A 20,359-nucleotide genomic window follows, 5' to 3' on the forward strand; every position below is an offset into this window, starting at 1 on the left:
GCCAGAGAGCGCCGCTCAACGACTCCTCCTAGTGCAATAACCAGCCAGAGAGCGCCTTTTACCGACTCCTCCTAGTGCAATAACCAGCCAGAGAGCGCCGCTCACCGACTCCTCCTAGTGCAATAACCAGCCAGAGAGCGCCGCTCACCGACTCCTCCTAGTGCAATAACCAGACAGAGGGCGCTGCTCACCGACTCCTCCTAGTGCATTAACCAGCCAGAGAGCGCCGCTCACCGACTCCTCCTAGTTCAATAACCAGCCAGAGAGCGCCGCTCACCGACTCCTCCTAGTGCAATAACCAGACAGAGGGCGCTGCTCACCGACTCCTCCTAGTGCATTAACCAGCCAGAGAGCGCCGCTCACCGACTCCTCCTAGTGCAATAACCAGACAGAGGGCGCTGCTCACCGACTCCTCCTAGTGCATTAACCAGCCAGAGAGCGCCGCCACCGACTCCTCCTAGTGCAATAACCAGACAGAGGGCGCTGCTCACCGACTCCTTCTAGTACAATAACCAGCCAGAGAGCGCCGCTCACCGACTCCTTCTAGTACAATAACCAGCCAGAGAGCGCCGTTCACCGACTCCTCACAGTGCAATAACCAGACAGAGGGCGCTGCTCACCGACTCCTCCTAGTGCATTAACCAGCCAGAGAGCGCCGCTCACCGACTCCTCCTAGTACAATAACCAGCCAGAGAGCGCCGCTCACCGACTCCTCTCAGTGCAATAACCAGACAGAGGGCGCTGCTCACCGACTCCTCCTAGTGCATTAACCAGCCAGAGAGCGCCGCTCACCGACTCCTCCTAGTGCAATAACCAGACAGAGGGCGCTGCTCACCGACTCCTCCTAGTGCATTAACCAGCCAGAGAGCGCCGCTCACCGACTCCTCCTAGTACAATAACCAGCCAGAGAGCGCCGCTCACCGACTCCTCTCAGTGCAATAACCATACAGAGGGCGCTGCTCACCGACTCCTCCTAGTGCATTAACCAGCCAGAGAGCGCCGCTCACCGACTCCTCCTAGTGCAATAACCAGACAGAGGGCGCTGCTCACCGACTCCTCCTAGTGCAATAACCAGCCAGAGAGCGCCGTTCACTGACTCCTCCTAGTGCAATAACCAGCCAGAGAGCGCCGCTCACCGACTCCTCCTAGTACAATAACCAGCCAGGGAGCGCCGTTCACCGACTCCTCACAGTGCAATAACCAGCCAGAGAGCGCCGCTCACCGACTCCTTCTAGTACAATAACCAGCCAGAGAGCGCCGCTCACCGACTCCTCCTAGTGCAATAACCAGCCAGAGAGCGCCGTTCACCGACTCCTCACAGTGCAATAACCAGACAGAGGGCGCTGCTCACCGACTCCTCCTAGTGCAATAACCAGCCAGAGAGCGCCGCTCACCGACTCCTCCTAGTGCAATAACCAGCCAGAGAGCGCCTTTTACCGACTCCTCCTAGTGCAATAACCAGCCAGAGAGCGCCGCTCACCGACTCCTCCTAGTGCAATAACCAGACAGAGGGCGCTGCTCACCGACTCCTCCTAGTGCAATAACCAGCCAGAGAGCGCCGCTCACCGACTCCTCCTAGTGCAATAACCAGACAGAGGGCGCCGCTCACCGACTCCTCCTAGTGCAATAACCAGACAGAGGGCGCTGCTCACCGACTCCTCCTAGTGCAATAACCAGCCAGAGAGCGCCGCTCACAGACTCCTCCTAGTGCAATAACCAGCCAGAGAGCGCCTTTTACCGACTCCTCACAGTGCAATAACCAGACAGAGGGCGTTGCTCACCGACTCCTCCTAGTGCATTAACCAGCCAGAGAGCGCCGCTCACCGACTCCTCCTAGTGCAATAACCAGACAGAGGGCGCTGCTCACCGACTCCTCCTAGTGCATTAACCAGCCAGAGAGCGCCGCTCACCGACTCCTCCTAGTGCAATAACCAGACAGAGGGCGCTGCTCACCGACTCCTCCTAGTGCATTAACCAGCCAGAGAGCGCCGCTCACCGACTCCTCCTAGTGCAATAACCAGACAGAGGGCGCTGCTCACCGACTCCTTCTAGTACAATAACCAGCCAGAGAGCGCCGCTCACCGACTCCTCCTAGTACAATAACCAGCCAGAGAGCGCCGTTCACCGACTCCTCACAGTGCAATAACCAGACAGAGGGCGCTGCTCACCGACTCCTCCTAGTGCATTAACCAGCCAGAGAGCGCCGCTCACCGACTCCTCCTAGTACAATAACCAGCCAGAGAGCGCCGCTCACCGACTCCTCACAGTGCAATAACCAGACAGAGGGCGCAGCTCACCGACTCCTCCTAGTGCATTAACCAGCCAGAGAACGCCGCTCACCGACTCCTCCTAGTGCAATAACCAGACAGAGGGCGCTGCTCACCGACTCCTCCTAGTGCAATAACCAGCCAGAGAGCGCCGTTCACTGACTCCTCCTAGTGCAATAACCAGCAAGAGAGCGCCGCTCACCGACTCCTCCTAGTACAATAACCAGCCAGGGAGCGCCGTTCACCGACTCCTCACAGTGCAATAACCAGCCAGAGAGCGCCGCTCACCGACTCCTTCTAGTCCAATAACCAGCCAGAGAGCGCCGCTCACCGACTCCTCCTAGTGCAATAACCAGCCAGAGAGCGCCGCTCACCGACTCCTCCTAGTGCAATAACCAGCCAGAGAGCGCCTTTTACCGACTCCTCCTAGTGCAATAACCAGCCAGAGAGCGCCGCTCACCGACTCCTCCTAGTGCAATAACCAGCCAGAGAGCGCCGTTAACCGACTCCTCCTAGTGCAATAACCAGCCAGAGAGCGCCGTTCACCGACTCCTCCTAGTGCAATAACCAGACAGAGGGCGCTGCTCACCGACTCCTCCTAGTGCAATAACCAGCCAGAGAGCGCCGCTCACCGACTCCTCCTAGTGCAATAACCAGCCAGAAAGCGCCGCTCACCGACTTCTCCTAGTGCAATAACCAGCCAGAGAGCGCCGCTCACCGACTCCTCACAGTGCAATAACCAGACAGAGGGCGCTGGTCACCGACTCCTCCTAGTGCATTAACCAGCCAGAGAGCGCCACTCACCGACTCCTCCTAGTGCAATAACCAGACAGAGGGCGCTGCTCACCGACTCCTCCTAGTGCAATAACCAGCCAGAGAGCGCCGTTCACTGACTCCTCCTAGTGCTATAACCAGCCAGAGAGCGCCGCTCACCGACTCCTCCTAGTACAATAACCAGCCAGGGAGCGCCGTTCACCGACTCCTCACAGTGCAATAACCAGCCAGAGAGCGCCGCTCACCGACTCCTTCTAGTACAATAACCAGCCAGAGAGCGCCGCTCACCGACTCCTCCTAGTGCAATAACCAGCCAGAGAGCGCCGTTCACCGACTCCTCACAGTGCAATAACCAGCCAGAGAGCGCCGCTCACCGACTCCTCCTAGTACAATAACCAGCCAGAGAGCGCCGCTCACCGACTACTCCTAGTGCAATAACCAGCCAGAGAGCGCCTTTTACCGACTCCTCCTAGTGCAATAACCAGCCAGAGAGCGCCGCTCAACGACTCCTCCTAGTGCAATAACCAGCCAGAGAGCGTCGTTAACCGACTCCTCCTAGTGCAATAACCAGCCAGAGAGCGCCGTTCACCGACTCCTCCTAGTGCAATAACCAGACAGAGGGCGCTGCTCACCGACTCCTCCTAGTGCAATAACCAGCCAGAGAGCGCCGCTCACCGACTTCTCCTAGTGCAATAACCAGCCAGAGAGCGCCGCTCACCGACTCCTCACAGTGCAATAACCAGACAGAGGGCGCTGCTCACCGACTCCTCCTAGTGCATTAACCAGCCAGAGAGCGCCGCTCACCGACTCCTCCTAGTGCAATAACCAGACAGAGGGCGCTGCTCACTGACTCCTCCTAGTGCAATAACCAGCCAGAGAGCGCCGTTCACTGACTCCTCCTAGTGCAATAACCAGCCAGAGAGCGCCGCTCACCGACTCCTCCTAGTACAATAACCAGCCAGGGAGCGCCGTTCACTGACTCCTCACAGTGCAATAACCAGCCAGAGAGCGCCGCTCACCGACTCCTTCTAGTACAATAACCAGCCAGAGAGCGCCGCTCACCGACTCCTCCTAGTGCAATAACCAGCCAGAGAGCGCCGTTCACCGACTCCTCACAGTGCAATAACCAGACAGAGGGCGCTGCTCACCGACTCATCCTAGTGCAATAACCAGCCAGAGAGCGCCGCTCACCGACTTCTCCTAGTGCAATAACCAGCCAGAGAGCGCCGTTCACTGACTCCTCCTAGTGCAATAACCAGCCAGAGAGCGCCGCTCACCGACTCCTCCTAGTGCAATAACCAGCCAGAGAGCGCCGCTCACCGACTCCTCCTAGTGCAATAACCAGCCAGAGAGCGCCGCTCACCGACTCCTCCTAGTGCAATAACCAGCCAGAGAGCGCCTTTTACCGACTCCTCCTAGTGCAATAACCAGCCAGAGAGCGCCGCTCACCGACTCCTCCTAGTGCAATAACCAGCCAGAGAGCGCCGTTAACCGACTCCTAGTGCAATAACCAGCCAGAGAGCGCCGTTCACCGACTCCTCCTAGTGCAATAACCAGACAGAGGGCGCTGCTCACCGACTCCTCCTAGTGCAATAACCAGCCAGAGAGCGCCGCTCACCGACTCCTCCTAGTGCAATAACCAGCCAGAGAGCGCCGCTCACCGACTTCTCCTAGTGCAATAACCAGCCAGAGAGCGCCGCTCACCGTCTCCTCCTAGTGCAATAACCAGCCAGAGAGCGCCGCTCACCGACTCCTCCTAGTGCAATAACCAGCCAGAGAGCGCCTTTTACCGACTCCTCCTAGTGCAATAACCAGCCAGAGAGCGCCGCTCACCGACTCCTCCTAGTGCAATAACCAGCCAGAGAGCGCCGCTCACCGACTTCTCCTAGTGCAATAACCAGCCAGAGAGCGCCGTTCACCGACTCCTCACAGTGCAATAACCAGACAGAGGGCGCTGCTCACCGACTCCTCCTAGTGCAATAACCAGCCAGAGAGCGCCGCTCACCGACTTCTCCTAGTGCAATAACCAGCCAGAGAGCGCCGCTCACCGACTTCTCCTAGTGCAATAACCAGCCAGAGAGCGCCGCTCACCGACTCCTCCTAGTGCAATAACCAGCCAGAGAGCGCCGCTCACCGACTCCTCCTAGTGCAATAACCAGCCAGAGAGCGCCTTTTACCGACTCCTCCTAGTGCAATAACCAGCCAGAGAGCGCCGCTCACCGACTCCTCCTAGTGCAATAACCAGCCAGAGAGCGCCGCTCACCGACTCCTCCTAGTGCAATAACCAGCCAGAGAGCGCCGCTCACCGACTCCTCCTAGTGCAATAACCAGCCAGAGAGCGCCGCTCACCGACTTCTCCTAGTGCAATAACCAGCCAGGGAGCGCCTTTTACCGACTCCTCCTAGTGCAATAACCAGCCAGAGAGCGCCGTTCACCGACTCCTCCTAGTGCAATAACCAGACAGAGAGCGCCGTTCACCGACTCCTCCTAGTGCAATAACCAGCCAGAGAGCGCCGTTCACCGACTCCTCCTAGTGCAATAACCAGCCAGAGAGCGCCGTTCACCGACTCCTCCTAGTGCAATAACCAGCCAGAGAGCGCCGTTCACCGACTCCTCCTAGTGCAATAACCAGCCAGAGAGCGCCGTTCACCGACTCCTCCTAGTGCAATAACCAGCCAGAGAGCGCCGTTCACCGACTCCTCCTAGTGCAATAACCAGCCAGAGAGCGCCGTTCACCGACTCCTCACAGTGCAATAACCAGACAGAGGGCGCTGCTCACCGACTCCTCCTAGTGCAATAACCAGCCAGAGAGCGCCGTTCACCGACTCCTCCTAGTGCAATAACCAGCCAGAGAGCGCCGCTCACCGACTCCTCCTAGTGCAATAACCAGCCAGAGAGCGCCGCTCACCGACTCCTCCTAGTGCAATAACCAGCCAGAGAGCGCCGCTCACCGACTCCTCCTAGTGCAATAACCAGCCAGAGAGCGCCGCTCACCGACTCCTCCTAGTGCAATAACCAGCCAGAGAGCGCCGCTCACCGACTCCTCCTAGTGCAATAACCAGCCAGAGAGCGCCGCTCACCGACTCCTCCTAGTGCAATAACCAGCCAGAGAGCGCCGCTCACCGACTCCTCCTAGTGCAATAACCAGCCAGAGAGCGCCGCTCACCGACTCCTCCTAGTGCAATAACCAGCCAGAGAGCGCCGCTCACCGACTCCTCCTAGTGCAATAACCAGCCAGAGAGCGCCGCTCACCGACTCCTCCTAGTGCAATAACCAGCCAGAGAGCGCCGCTTACCGACTCCTCCTAGTGCAATAACCAGCCAGAGAGCGCCGCTCACCGACTCCTCCTAGTGCAATAACCAGCCAGAGAGCGCCGCTCACCGACTCCTCCTAGTGCAATAACCAGCCAGAGAGCGCCGCTCACCGACTCCTCCTAGTGCAATAACCAGCCAGAGAGCGCCGCTCACCGACTCCTCCTAGTGCAATAACCAGCCAGAGAGCGCCGCTCACCGACTCCTCCTAGTGCAATAACCAGCCAGAGAGCGCCGTTCACCGACTCCTCCTAGTGCAATAACCAGCCAGAGAGCGCCGCTCACCGACTCCTCCTAGTGCAATAACCAGCCAGAGAGCGCCGCTCACCGACTCCTCCTAGTGCAATAACCAGCCAGAGAGCGCCGCTCACCGACTCCTCCTAGTGCAATAATCAGCCAGAGAGCGCCGCTCACCGACTCCTCCTAGTGCAATAACCAGCCAGAGAGCGCCGCTCACCGACTCCTCCTAGTGCAATAACCAGCCAGAGAGCGCCGCTCACCGACTCCTCCTAGTGCAATAACCAGCCAGAGAGCGCCGCTCACCGACTCCTCCTAGTGCAATAACCAGCCAGAGAGCGCCGTTCACCGACTCCTCCTAGTGCAATAACCAGCCAGAGAGCGCCGCTCACCGACTCCTCCTAGTGCAATAACCAGCCAGAGAGCGCCGCTCACCGACTCCTCCTAGTGCAATAACCAGCCAGAGAGCGCCGCTCACCGACTCCTCCTAGTGCAATAACCAGCCAGAGGGCGCTGCTCACCGACTCCTCCTAGTGCAATAACCAGCCAGAGAGCGCCGCTCACCGACTCCTCCTAGTGCAATAACCAGCCAGAGAGCGCCGCTCACCGACTCCTCCTAGTGCAATAACCAGCCAGAGAGCGCCGCTCACCGACTCCTCACAGTGCAATAACCAGACAGAGGGCGCTGGTCACCGACTCCTCCTAGTGCATTAACCAGCCAGAGAGCGCCGCTCACCGACTCCTCCTAGTGCAATAACCAGACAGAGGGCGCTGCTCACCGACTCCTCCTAGTGCAATAACCAGCCAGAGAGCGCCGTTCACTGACTCCTCCTAGTGCTATAACCAGCCAGAGAGCGCCGCTCACCGACTCCTCCTAGTACAATAACCAGCCAGGGAGCGCCGTTCACCGACTCCTCACAGTGCAATAACCAGCCAGAGAGCGCCGCTCACCGACTCCTTCTAGTACAATAACCAGCCAGAGAGCGCCGCTCACCGACTCCTCCTAGTGCAATAACCAGCCAGAGAGCGCCGTTCACCGACTCCTCACAGTGCAATAACCAGCCAGAGAGCGCCGCTCACCGACTCCTCCTAGTACAATAACCAGCCAGAGAGCGCCGCTCACCGACTACTCCTAGTGCAATAACCAGCCAGAGAGCGCCTTTTACCGACTCCTCCTAGTGCAATAACCAGCCAGAGAGCGCCGCTCAACGACTCCTCCTAGTGCAATAACCAGCCAGAGAGCGTCGTTAACCGACTCCTCCTAGTGCAATAACCAGCCAGAGAGCGCCGTTCACCGACTCCTCCTAGTGCAATAACCAGACAGAGGGCGCTGCTCACCGACTCCTCCTAGTGCAATAACCAGCCAGAGAGCGCCGCTCACCGACTTCTCCTAGTGCAATAACCAGCCAGAGAGCGCCGCTCACCGACTCCTCACAGTGCAATAACCAGACAGAGGGCGCTGCTCACCGACTCCTCCTAGTGCATTAACCAGCCAGAGAGCGCCGCTCACCGACTTCTCCTAGTGCAATAACCAGACAGAGGGCGCTGCTCACTGACTCCTCCTAGTGCAATAACCAGCCAGAGAGCGCCGTTCACTGACTCCTCCTAGTGCAATAACCAGCCAGAGAGCGCCGCTCACCGACTCCTCCTAGTACAATAACCAGCCAGGGAGCGCCGTTCACTGACTCCTCACAGTGCAATAACCAGCCAGAGAGCGCCGCTCACCGACTCCTTCTAGTACAATAACCAGCCAGAGAGCGCCGCTCACCGACTCCTCCTAGTGCAATAACCAGCCAGAGAGCGCCGTTCACCGACTCCTCACAGTGCAATAACCAGACAGAGGGCGCTGCTCACCGACTCATCCTAGTGCAATAACCAGCCAGAGAGCGCCGCTCACCGACTTCTCCTAGTGCAATAACCAGCCAGAGAGCGCCGTTCACTGACTCCTCCTAGTGCAATAACCAGCCAGAGAGCGCCGCTCACCGACTCCTCCTAGTGCAATAACCAGCCAGAGAGCGCCGCTCACCGACTCCTCCTAGTGCAATAACCAGCCAGAGAGCGCCGCTCACCGACTCCTCCTAGTGCAATAACCAGCCAGAGAGCGCCTTTTACCGACTCCTCCTAGTGCAATAACCAGCCAGAGAGCGCCGCTCACCGACTCCTCCTAGTGCAATAACCAGCCAGAGAGCGCCGTTAACCGACTCCTAGTGCAATAACCAGCCAGAGAGCGCCGTTCACCGACTCCTCCTAGTGCAATAACCAGACAGAGGGCGCTGCTCACCGACTCCTCCTAGTGCAATAACCAGCCAGAGAGCGCCGCTCACCGACTCCTCCTAGTGCAATAACCAGCCAGAGAGCGCCGCTCACCGACTTCTCCTAGTGCAATAACCAGCCAGAGAGCGCCGCTCACCGTCTCCTCCTAGTGCAATAACCAGCCAGAGAGCGCCGCTCACCGACTCCTCCTAGTGCAATAACCAGCCAGAGAGCGCCTTTTACCGACTCCTCCTAGTGCAATAACCAGCCAGAGAGCGCCGCTCACCGACTCCTCCTAGTGCAATAACCAGCCAGAGAGCGCCGCTCACCGACTTCTCCTAGTGCAATAACCAGCCAGAGAGCGCCGTTCACCGACTCCTCACAGTGCAATAACCAGACAGAGGGCGCTGCTCACCGACTCCTCCTAGTGCAATAACCAGCCAGAGAGCGCCGCTCACCGACTTCTCCTAGTGCAATAACCAGCCAGAGAGCGCCGCTCACCGACTTCTCCTAGTGCAATAACCAGCCAGAGAGCGCCGCTCACCGACTCCTCCTAGTGCAATAACCAGCCAGAGAGCGCCGCTCACCGACTCCTCCTAGTGCAATAACCAGCCAGAGAGCGCCTTTTACCGACTCCTCCTAGTGCAATAACCAGCCAGAGAGCGCCGCTCACCGACTCCTCCTAGTGCAATAACCAGCCAGAGAGCGCCGCTCACCGACTCCTCCTAGTGCAATAACCAGCCAGAGAGCGCCGCTCACCGACTCCTCCTAGTGCAATAACCAGCCAGAGAGCGCCGCTCACCGACTTCTCCTAGTGCAATAACCAGCCAGGGAGCGCCTTTTACCGACTCCTCCTAGTGCAATAACCAGCCAGAGAGCGCCGTTCACCGACTCCTCCTAGTGCAATAACCAGACAGAGAGCGCCGTTCACCGACTCCTCCTAGTGCAATAACCAGCCAGAGAGCGCCGTTCACCGACTCCTCCTAGTGCAATAACCAGCCAGAGAGCGCCGTTCACCGACTCCTCCTAGTGCAATAACCAGCCAGAGAGCGCCGTTCACCGACTCCTCCTAGTGCAATAACCAGCCAGAGAGCGCCGTTCACCGACTCCTCCTAGTGCAATAACCAGCCAGAGAGCGCCGTTCACCGACTCCTCCTAGTGCAATAACCAGCCAGAGAGCGCCGTTCACCGACTCCTCACAGTGCAATAACCAGACAGAGGGCGCTGCTCACCGACTCCTCCTAGTGCAATAACCAGCCAGAGAGCGCCGTTCACCGACTCCTCCTAGTGCAATAACCAGCCAGAGAGCGCCGCTCACCGACTCCTCCTAGTGCAATAACCAGCCAGAGAGCGCCGCTCACCGACTCCTCCTAGTGCAATAACCAGCCAGAGAGCGCCGCTCACCGACTCCTCCTAGTGCAATAACCAGCCAGAGAGCGCCGCTCACCGACTCCTCCTAGTGCAATAACCAGCCAGAGAGCGCCGCTCACCGACTCCTCCTAGTGCAATAACCAGCCAGAGAGCGCCGCTCACCGACTCCTCCTAGTGCAATAACCAGCCAGAGAGCGCCGCTCACCGACTCCTCCTAGTGCAATAACCAGCCAGAGAGCGCCGCTCACCGACTCCTCCTAGTGCAATAACCAGCCAGAGAGCGCCGCTCACCGACTCCTCCTAGTGCAATAACCAGCCAGAGAGCGCCGCTCACCGACTCCTCCTAGTGCAATAACCAGCCAGAGAGCGCCGCTTACCGACTCCTCCTAGTGCAATAACCAGCCAGAGAGCGCCGCTCACCGACTCCTCCTAGTGCAATAACCAGCCAGAGAGCGCCGCTCACCGACTCCTCCTAGTGCAATAACCAGCCAGAGAGCGCCGCTCACCGACTCCTCCTAGTGCAATAACCAGCCAGAGAGCGCCGCTCACCGACTCCTCCTAGTGCAATAACCAGCCAGAGAGCGCCGCTCACCGACTCCTCCTAGTGCAATAACCAGCCAGAGAGCGCCGTTCACCGACTCCTCCTAGTGCAATAACCAGCCAGAGAGCGCCGCTCACCGACTCCTCCTAGTGCAATAACCAGCCAGAGAGCGCCGCTCACCGACTCCTCCTAGTGCAATAACCAGCCAGAGAGCGCCGCTCACCGACTCCTCCTAGTGCAATAATCAGCCAGAGAGCGCCGCTCACCGACTCCTCCTAGTGCAATAACCAGCCAGAGAGCGCCGCTCACCGACTCCTCCTAGTGCAATAACCAGCCAGAGAGCGCCGCTCACCGACTCCTCCTAGTGCAATAACCAGCCAGAGAGCGCCGCTCACCGACTCCTCCTAGTGCAATAACCAGCCAGAGAGCGCCGTTCACCGACTCCTCCTAGTGCAATAACCAGCCAGAGAGCGCCGCTCACCGACTCCTTCTAGTGCAATAACCAGCCAGAGAGCGCCGCTCACCGACTCCTCCTAGTGCAATAACCAGCCAGAGAGCGCCGCTCACCGACTCCTCCTAGTGCAATAACCAGCCAGAGGGCGCTGCTCACCGACTCCTCCTAGTGCAATAACCAGCCAGAGAGCGCCGCTCACCGACTCCTCCTAGTGCAATAACCAGCCAGAGAGCGCCGCTCACCGACTCCTCCTAGTGCAATAACCAGCCAGAGAGCGCCGCTCACCGACTCCTCCTAGTGCAATAACCAGCCAGAGGGCGCTGCTCACCGACTCCTCCTAGTGCAATAACCAGCCAGAGGGCGCTGCTCACCGACTCCTCCTAGTGCAATAACCAGCCAGAGAGCGCCGCTCACCGACTCCTCCTAGTGCAATAACCAGCCAGAGAGCGCCGCTCACCGACTCCTCCTAGTGCAATAACCAGCCAGAGAGCGCCGCTCACCGACTCCTCCTAGTGCAATAACCAGCCAGAGAGCGCCGCTCACCGACTCCTCCTAGTGCAATAACCAGCCAGAGAGCGCCGCTCACCGACTCCTCCTAGTGCAATAACCAGCCAGAGAGCGCCGCTCACCGACTCCTCCTAGTGCAATAACCAGCCAGAGAGCGCCGCTCACCGACTCCTCCTAGTGCAATAACCAGCCAGAGAGCGCACTCACGTTGTAGGTCGAGCAGCAGAGCACCAGGGACTGCGGTGTTGTAGCGAGGTGGGCATCGCCTTAAAGCCCCACGCAGCCGGGCGGGGTGTTCCCTCGGGCACCCGGTCGCTGATAGCCACACCCCCTACTGGCGCCTGACGTCACTCTTTACCTCCGCGCCTCAATGTCACGTGACCCTGGCTAGATAAGCCTCACTGTGTGGACATGTCGCCGCCTGAAGGTGATAAACATCTGAGTTATTGTATACGTCGTAAGTGCAGACTCTTGTGACTCGTTGGTTTTAAAATTTATTTTTAGCTTAGATAAAATATTTCCTCACAAATCCTATCTCAATATAATATTATGAATGCGAAGTAGTTTGTTTATCCCTCAATCCTTCTCAAACAGTTGTACGTATTATAAAAATGTTTGGTTTAGAAGTCAATCGAGGAATAGGACATATGATACTTCTTATAATCCTAATTATAATTATTATCTTAATACGATTTACTAAATAATGTTTGTTTAAATATTTGTCCCTCTATCAGGCCCAAACGGTTGCACAGATTCCAAAGAAATTTAGTATAGGTACTTGGCCAAAAAGATAGGTACTTGGCCAAAAAGATAAACTTACGAGTCGAGTTTTGAATTGCCAAAGAAGTTTCACTTATTACACGCTTTATATATTAGCTTCACCTGTATGTTTGTAACCGATTCCTTTGGGTGCGATTTTGACCCACTTTAAACGGCCAGATTTCATTCAAACTTTGTAGATTTATCGAGGACCGATGACAATACACTAATCTGATAAGATTATTCCATTATTCAATTTGGAAAATAAGATTTTTGTAAATTTATATAATTTCATAATATTTATTAACCTTTGTTTATATCACGTCAAAGACAACTGAAAGAAAAGAGTTCGCACATTGTAAAGAAAACCATTTCGCTCATGTCTTTGGCGCGATATAAACAAAGCCTACTAAATATTGTGACATTTAATTAAATGAAAAGTGAGAGTGGGTTATGATTATTGTGAACAATATTCTTTCTTGAAGAGAATATTATCTATATTTGTAAAAATATGAAGGGAAAAAACCCCTGAAATATGGGCTTTAAATGTTGTTTCTTTCGTTAAATAGAGAAACACAATTACGTCTTTTGTTTCATTTTACCAGTTAACCAAGAGTGAAACATTATTATAAAACAACATTTTCTGCAAATATTTCACGAAACATGGAAAAATTGAGGTTTGATTTTGCTGTGAAACCAACAGCAGATGGGAAATCAAACACCATATGCATAACCTCAATAGCTACACCTGATGGGCAGATTTTTGAAATTCCACTCGAACACCAACCTGCAAATCTACACCAAGCAGTTACAAATACTCCAAAATATGGCAAGGTCAGTAAGTTATTAAATAAAAGACATCAAACACGGAAAATATGGATATGTTTGACAGATGATATATCAAAAACATATTTGGATAGAAAGCAAAACTTACTGTTTAAGGATTTTTACCTGGAAGAAATTGAGGAAAAAACAAAAAGTGCTGAAGCTATACCTAGTGGATCAAATAAAAAATTGGAATAACTATTAGAAAAATTTCTTGAAGAAAAAAAAAACTATATCTGAAACTCAAAATTTAGGGAAAATTGCAAAATATTTCATGATTGAGAAATTCACGGGCAGAAACTGAAATGCTTACCAGTATATTAAAGATTTCAACAAAGAATGTGAACGTTTCCTAATCAAAGAAGACAAAAAATAAATAGAAATTTAAAAACATTTCTTAGAATACTCCAGTGTAGTCTGGTACAACTGAATGCAAATGAAACTTACAGTGGAATCGGACTGGAACAAATGGGAGAAAATTTTTGTGAGACATTTGCAAACAAAGGATGGTCACCCATCAGATATGCTGTCTTAGAATAAACATCAATGACTTCCCGAATATATTGATTTTCATAGCAGGATATTGAAATTATTGAGTACTGTAGTTCGTTAACACGCTATATTGGATATATGTTTTAGAAGCAGCCAATATCTACTCATCACTTTAATAGTAAAGTCATGTAATAAATAAAAAACTGAGCCACATCTTGAGACACTTCTGAGATAAAACAACATTTATCGATTTTATTTTAACTGCAGCCAATATATATTCAAAATCTACTTTAATAGTAAATTGATGTAATAACTATCAAGTTTTTTTACAATGGTATAAAATTTCTTTCATACGTCGATAAAGAAGTATCACTTTAAATTATAAATAAACCAAACTAAAAAGTAGAAAATAAATAATAATTTAAAAAACTAAAAAACACGCTTTATATAGAAAACCAAACTAAAAAATAGAATTTTTTAAAAATAAATTTGAATTAAGAATAGTGTAAATTTTTTTAATAAATATAAATGAATAATAGTGTATATAAGAAAAAAATGTATTTTATTTAAAAAAAAGCGTGGGGTGCATGGTGTCAATAATTATAAATATTTTATTGACATATATGAGTAGAAGGATTATCATTTCGGTAATATCTTAAAAGGCACACCACGCTTTTTTATAATTAAAATACATTTTTTTTCTTATATACACTATTATTAATTTATATTTATTAAAAAAATTTACACTATTCTTGATTCAAATTTATTAAAATTTATTTTCTATTCTTTAGTTTGGTTTTCTATATAAAGCGTATTCTTTAATATCACGTACATTGAGTTATACGTGCTCGTTTTGTTAAGTAAATATGTTTATATTTAATCGCTCAATTGTTTAACGTCAAGATTGACAATTGTGAATCTATCTTGGACAAAATATTATAGAACAAATAATAACGAATGTTATTTATATGAGCTCATTTTAATTACTTTCAATTGTTTTATTATGATTATATTTGACTAGCTCTTTATCTGCGGCTTCGCTCGCACAACTTATAAGCTTTGCTAAAATCTTACCACTAAAAAGGTTATGTGTTTAATTCCAAACATTTTTACTGAATAAATAGGCAAAACGTTTTATAACATAACTGTTTAAGAATAACATAACTGTTTAAGACTGATATTTTTGGAATAGTTATGCGTAGGGCCTTTTTGACGCTAATACGTCTTTAAAATTGCTTCCATAGTGGGAGGCAATTCAAAAAACGAATGATAACAAAATCGGAGGATACAGTTTGGTGTTGCAGCTACATATCTATCATCTTCATCCAAAATTGAATTACACCACTGGATAGCTAAAGGATCAAAGAATTCATTACGCTAAGTGAGGACTGTGACGCATCGCGCGCGGTGGAGGGGGAAGCGCCGCCATTTTGAGGTAATTTTGCTGCGTTTCGAGATTTCCATTTAGTGTAACTTTTGACTCGGAGAAGCTACGACGCTCGTTTAGGTTTCAATCGTCAGCTCTCGTCAAAATCTATCGATTGCATACACAAAACAGTTAGAGAGATACTAGATGAGTACCAGAGACTGGCCCAACATCCGTTGCCGACACTAGTCGTCAAAGTAAAAACGTTTTGTGATAGTGTTCCTGACCAGCGTTGTCTTACACTTATCGCCGCCATTAATGCAAAGAGCTTGGTCGCGCTTTCAGAAGACATCTCCACCGGTTCCATCATAAACCGATCTGATTATTTGGCAATTAGCGAGACTTGGATGGAAGATTCCATGCCAGTGCATGTGCCTGGCTTTGATCTGAGATCATATTGTAATCCCGCTGAACGCAGACAAATTGCAACTGCACCATCGGTGGCGGTATAATAATCATCATCATCATCAAGTCGTATAGCCGGTGGAGTCACCATATATCGTAACATCAATAGCTTCACTGATTGTTACAGAGTTAACATTGACAGTGAAAGGCGCAAATACTGGTGATGTCTGTCTAGTAGACGTAACGGTTAATGGCATCTTAAAATGCATACTCGGGTGTGTGTACCTCCATCCGGGCACAGCGTCAGCAGAAATTAAACTCTTTATGTTACGATTGCTATTAAAATATTCCAAAAACATCGCTAAAATCATCCCCGATTACGAGCCTGATATCACTACACCAACTATGATAGACGGAGACTTCAATGCTACTGTCTCTGAAGACCGCTCATTCCACGGCTTCATGCTCAGCGAGTTACATTTGTCTTACATCGAAACTTTTGCGCCGTAATTTTTTAATCACATACCTATAATTAATAAAGTTATAGCACGGTAATTATTTGTTTACTTGATTTATTTTCTGAACCCGACGAACGGAAATAGTTGCTATCATAAACAAAACATGGAAACCCGAAGGACTTCTTAGTGTTCAAACATGATTATAACATACATAAAATAGCGTATTTTGTATGTTGTATAGACAATATTACCTGTTACGTACACGTATTCACGTACAACACACGGCCGTGTCCATGACACAGCCAGACCCGATTTTCTATTTTTAGTATGGATTAACTATCTGATTGTAAAACTTCTGTTTAAGAAGTTACCTTACCTCGTTTTCGTTTCATGCGGTGGACCAGATGTTCCCAGGGGTCAGTGGCAAGGTCTCGTGGATCCGTGAGTCAGGACGAATGTCATATAAAGCAGGCACAGTTATTGTCAAATAACTTCATTTGAAGGAGATGGAATTCCACCAAAAGAAAAGTCCATAATAGGGTTCCCTGGCCAAAAAGAATTACCTACCTCTGAGGTAGACAGTTAAAAAAAATTATTTGCATCAGCCAGTAACATAAGCTTCAGGCATTAATTATAAACTACGCTCTAACTTAACCAAATTTATAATTTCCCCTGCAAGTGTTTATTATTGCATTAAATTTCGGAAATGACTACCAATGTAATGACATTGTCAATAAACCTCTGCGTCAAATTCTTTATAAAGCTGTAAACGTGTGATCAGCGCGTTGTTGGAGGCAAAATTTCAATATTACACGTCAAAAAACCTGGTACGGCGTAAAGAAAGGGTTTTCGGTTCGACAATAAATGAACGCCCACAAAAGCTAGTTTTTGTGTAAGTGCTGCTTAATGTCTACTTGCCTTTATTATTGCTACGTTTACCATTTTATGACATAATACCCACAGGGATGCCAATGCTCAAATAAATATCGAGTGAAGAAAGTAGCTGGTCTACATTTGGGAACGCCATTTTTCTCACAAGGTCAACTGTAGGTAGTTCTAGAGTACCAAGGCCTAACAATTTGCGTGTTTGCTGAAAATAGTAAATCATATAATATTGTATACTGAGATGTTTTGAAATGATTTAATTTAACCGATTTTATGTATTTATTACATGTTTATAGTTTTGTATCCCTCGTAATTTCATCTTAATGAAATTTGTTGAATAGAAAAGTTGAAAAATCAATCATTACTAAAGTCCGATGTTTGCCTAGTGAAGCAGGTGGGTAACAGCTAGTGAAATATAAATTTTAAAAATTGTAAGGAACGTTCACGAAAAATACTTAAAACACCCTGCATGCGTTTTTTTTATAGAAAATAAGAAGGAAACATATTTAAATACTTCCTTAAAGTGAATTTTACTAAATGAGTTATGCAACCTTAAATATAAAATTGCAGAAACCACTTTTAAAGAAATATCAGTGAGTGTTTTAGACTAAATATAAAATCGACGAGATAAGTTTTAAAAATGGGCATTATACACAGTGAAAACATGGTTGGCGAAGTCATCGCTGTTTGGTTGGCAACATGTTTCGCACGCGGCTTCATAGCAGTTTGCCGTAATCTACTTTTCATGGGATTCAGTCAGACATTAATTGAGGCGGTTAGAAGCAAAGGGATGCAAGTGTCAAAATATTAGTAATGAGTAAATGAGGTTAAAAGTTAGGACCAAATGTAAAATTCCTTGAAAATTTATAAAATTATTTACATTATGAATTATGTATATTGGATGCTAATGAAGCTAATTATTCTATAATAATGTATCCGGAGCAATATTTTGTGGTCAGTAATGTTTTTTTTTTAAATATTTTGTTAGCACTTACACCCTTCTGTCACCAAATGTGTCATCCTTTTGACTGTCAATAAGGTCAGGTTTAGAATAAAGTACAACTAGTCAACTCCCGATAATCCGGCGGCCATTTGGAAAACATATTTGTTTTTAATTTGTTGAAACAATTTTTTTATGGTTTTGGATTATCCGCGATTTTGGATTATTCGCCGCATCGGTCCCCTCCATTAGCATAGATAATCAAGAGTCTACTGTATTTCATTCAATTTTTATGTCCAATATTCTAATATTAATGAAATAAACAATATGTATCATACAATGTTCATATTCAAAGTAACATTATAGCACACCAACAACAGCACAAAAACAACAGTCCAAGAACGACAATATTATTCTCATGGCCCAATTATTGTTATTTAAATATTTTGTTTATCTCAAGCACAATACATTATCATTTACGCAAATGGATAAGACAATGAAACTTTTTTTTCCAAAACATTATTATTAGTTTACGGACAAAATAGTCTCCTTTACTTTCCTCCTCAGAAAACATTAATCTGACTCCCACTTATCATCCTCAGAAGACACCACTTCATTAGCAGGTGCAGTGCATGGTGTTCTACTTCCTGTAGATTTGCTGTGCAAGGCAGAAGCTGATTTTTTTGATTTGTGGTTGAGATTTGTGTAGAATGGATGGTAAATTGGGGGCACAAATGGAAGTAACTGCTGCAGATTCTGATATTTCTCTGTTGTTATGGCAGGTGGTGAAGAAAAGAGTTCAGTCAACTGTATTCCTGAGCTTGGGCACCCTGGTTTTGCTCGTCATAAATCAATGGAATCAAACTCCATGTCTTCGTTGAGGGTGGATTTATAAAACAGCTTGTATGGACTATCTTTTTCAAAATGAAGCCACTGAAATGTGCGAAAACCTGTGAATTTGTCTTTGACTTCTCTATCCATAGATTCTATAGAGAGGAAGTCATTGTTTGGCATCCGTACTACTTGGAATTTACGACTTGCATGTGCCACAACCTGCATCCAGTCATCGGGAACAAAAATATACGGGTGATGTTTCTTGCTTTTTTCAATGAGACCAACATCTTGGTCGCACTCCATATAGGAGTTTGTGGTCAATGGTCTCGAGAGAGGTGTGTTTTATGATGTACATCCAGAACTTAATGATGTTTTTGTTCTTGTTCTGTCCCCCTGCATTGTCACTGAAAGCAATGAGATTCTTCACAGTTGGAGGTAGTTGCTGCACATACTTAAGCAAACATGAACCAATTTTGTGAGCCCCTTGATGCCTGACCTTCATGCCACATGTACATTATAGCATGTCCACTAGCAAGATCATGTACAGCAAAGTTGTATGTCCGTAGTTGCCGCAGATAGTATACTTTATTGCAAGTTAAAACTGGGCTAGGCAAAGTTTTTTGAAGATCAAAGTATATTGCTTTTGTTGTGGTAGGACTATCTTTTGCCAGCTGTTTAGCATCACTCTTTGCTGACCTTGCTTTTTCTGCCCTACGCAAATGAAGTTCCTTGTTAAGTATGCTGCTATTAACTATGTCAGGATCCACACTATGTGTAATCTTACTGTCAAGTACATCGCATGTAGAACACGTGTCTGTGTAAGGATGTTTGAAACTAAGATTAAAGTGTATGTTAAAACGGTTTGGAGCCAAAGAGGTGTATGTGCACTTGTATCCCTTTGCCTCCACAGAGAAATCACATCTTGCTAAGTAGTACATCCAACAGTCACTAGAAGGCAGCATCAGTCAGCCCGCACACCTATATCCCTTTGCCACCAAATAAATAGGATATTATACTACAATGTGATGCAATTAAATCCAAATATTTGATTTTGTCACTTACACTCCTTTGCTTCTAACCGCCTCAATTCGGATTCACGGAAGAGTTTGTCTTTTCTGAACACTCTTAGGTAAGGAGTTTCCGCAAAAATTTGTTTATAAGTGACAATCGTTACAAATGAATTACCTTAAGTTGAAGTGGTAAAATAAATTCATTTCTGCGAAGATTATTAACACGCCATTAGTAATAAGTCAGTAGTAATCCACTCTGCAACACTTGGGGGTGGGAAAATAGCTCTGCAACAGTTGGTCAGAGCGAAGGCCCACTGAGAGGCTCAGTGATGATGGAAAAAAGGGGGGGGGGACAGGGGTCTGAATGAGATTCCAGATGAGTACACCCTGATAGGACGACATTGCAAGTCTCTTGCTAATACAATTCACTGGAAACCATGCAAATGATGTGATGTGCACAGGTAAATTTTTTAGTTATGGCTTCTGTAACGTTTACAGTTTTTAGATATTTTTAAATTGTGGTGTCTCAAAAATTGTACATTTAGCAATGGCTAGGGGGCTGGAAAAATGATTCGCCCGAAAATCTAAGCTTGCCTCGATGGGCCTGCGTGGAGTACGTGAGCAGAGTTTTCACGCGCCTCTCTCTAACCGATGCTCACAAAAACTGTTG

At 48.9% G+C, this 20,359-nt stretch overlaps 1 protein-coding gene across 2 annotated transcripts in view; it reads right to left on the reverse strand.

Annotated features, from left to right (window-relative positions):
* LOC134540799 (uncharacterized) overlaps window positions 1-12,008 on the reverse strand; it is a 32,939-nt gene extending 20,931 nt beyond the window's left edge. The window contains exon 1 of one of the 2 annotated variants that reach the window (XM_063383728.1): window positions 11,923-12,008. The gene's annotated coding sequence lies outside the window, so the exon portion shown is untranslated. Of the gene's footprint in view, window positions 1-11,880; window positions 11,900-11,922 lie in introns of those variants that run through there. The other variant, XM_063383729.1, reaches the window with a different exon arrangement.
* Between the last annotated feature and the right edge of the window lie 8,351 nt (window positions 12,009-20,359).

Source organism: Bacillus rossius, chromosome 17 (genome assembly GCF_032445375.1).
Source record: "Bacillus rossius redtenbacheri isolate Brsri chromosome 17, Brsri_v3, whole genome shotgun sequence".
NCBI lineage: Eukaryota > Metazoa > Arthropoda > Insecta > Phasmatodea > Bacillidae > Bacillus > Bacillus rossius.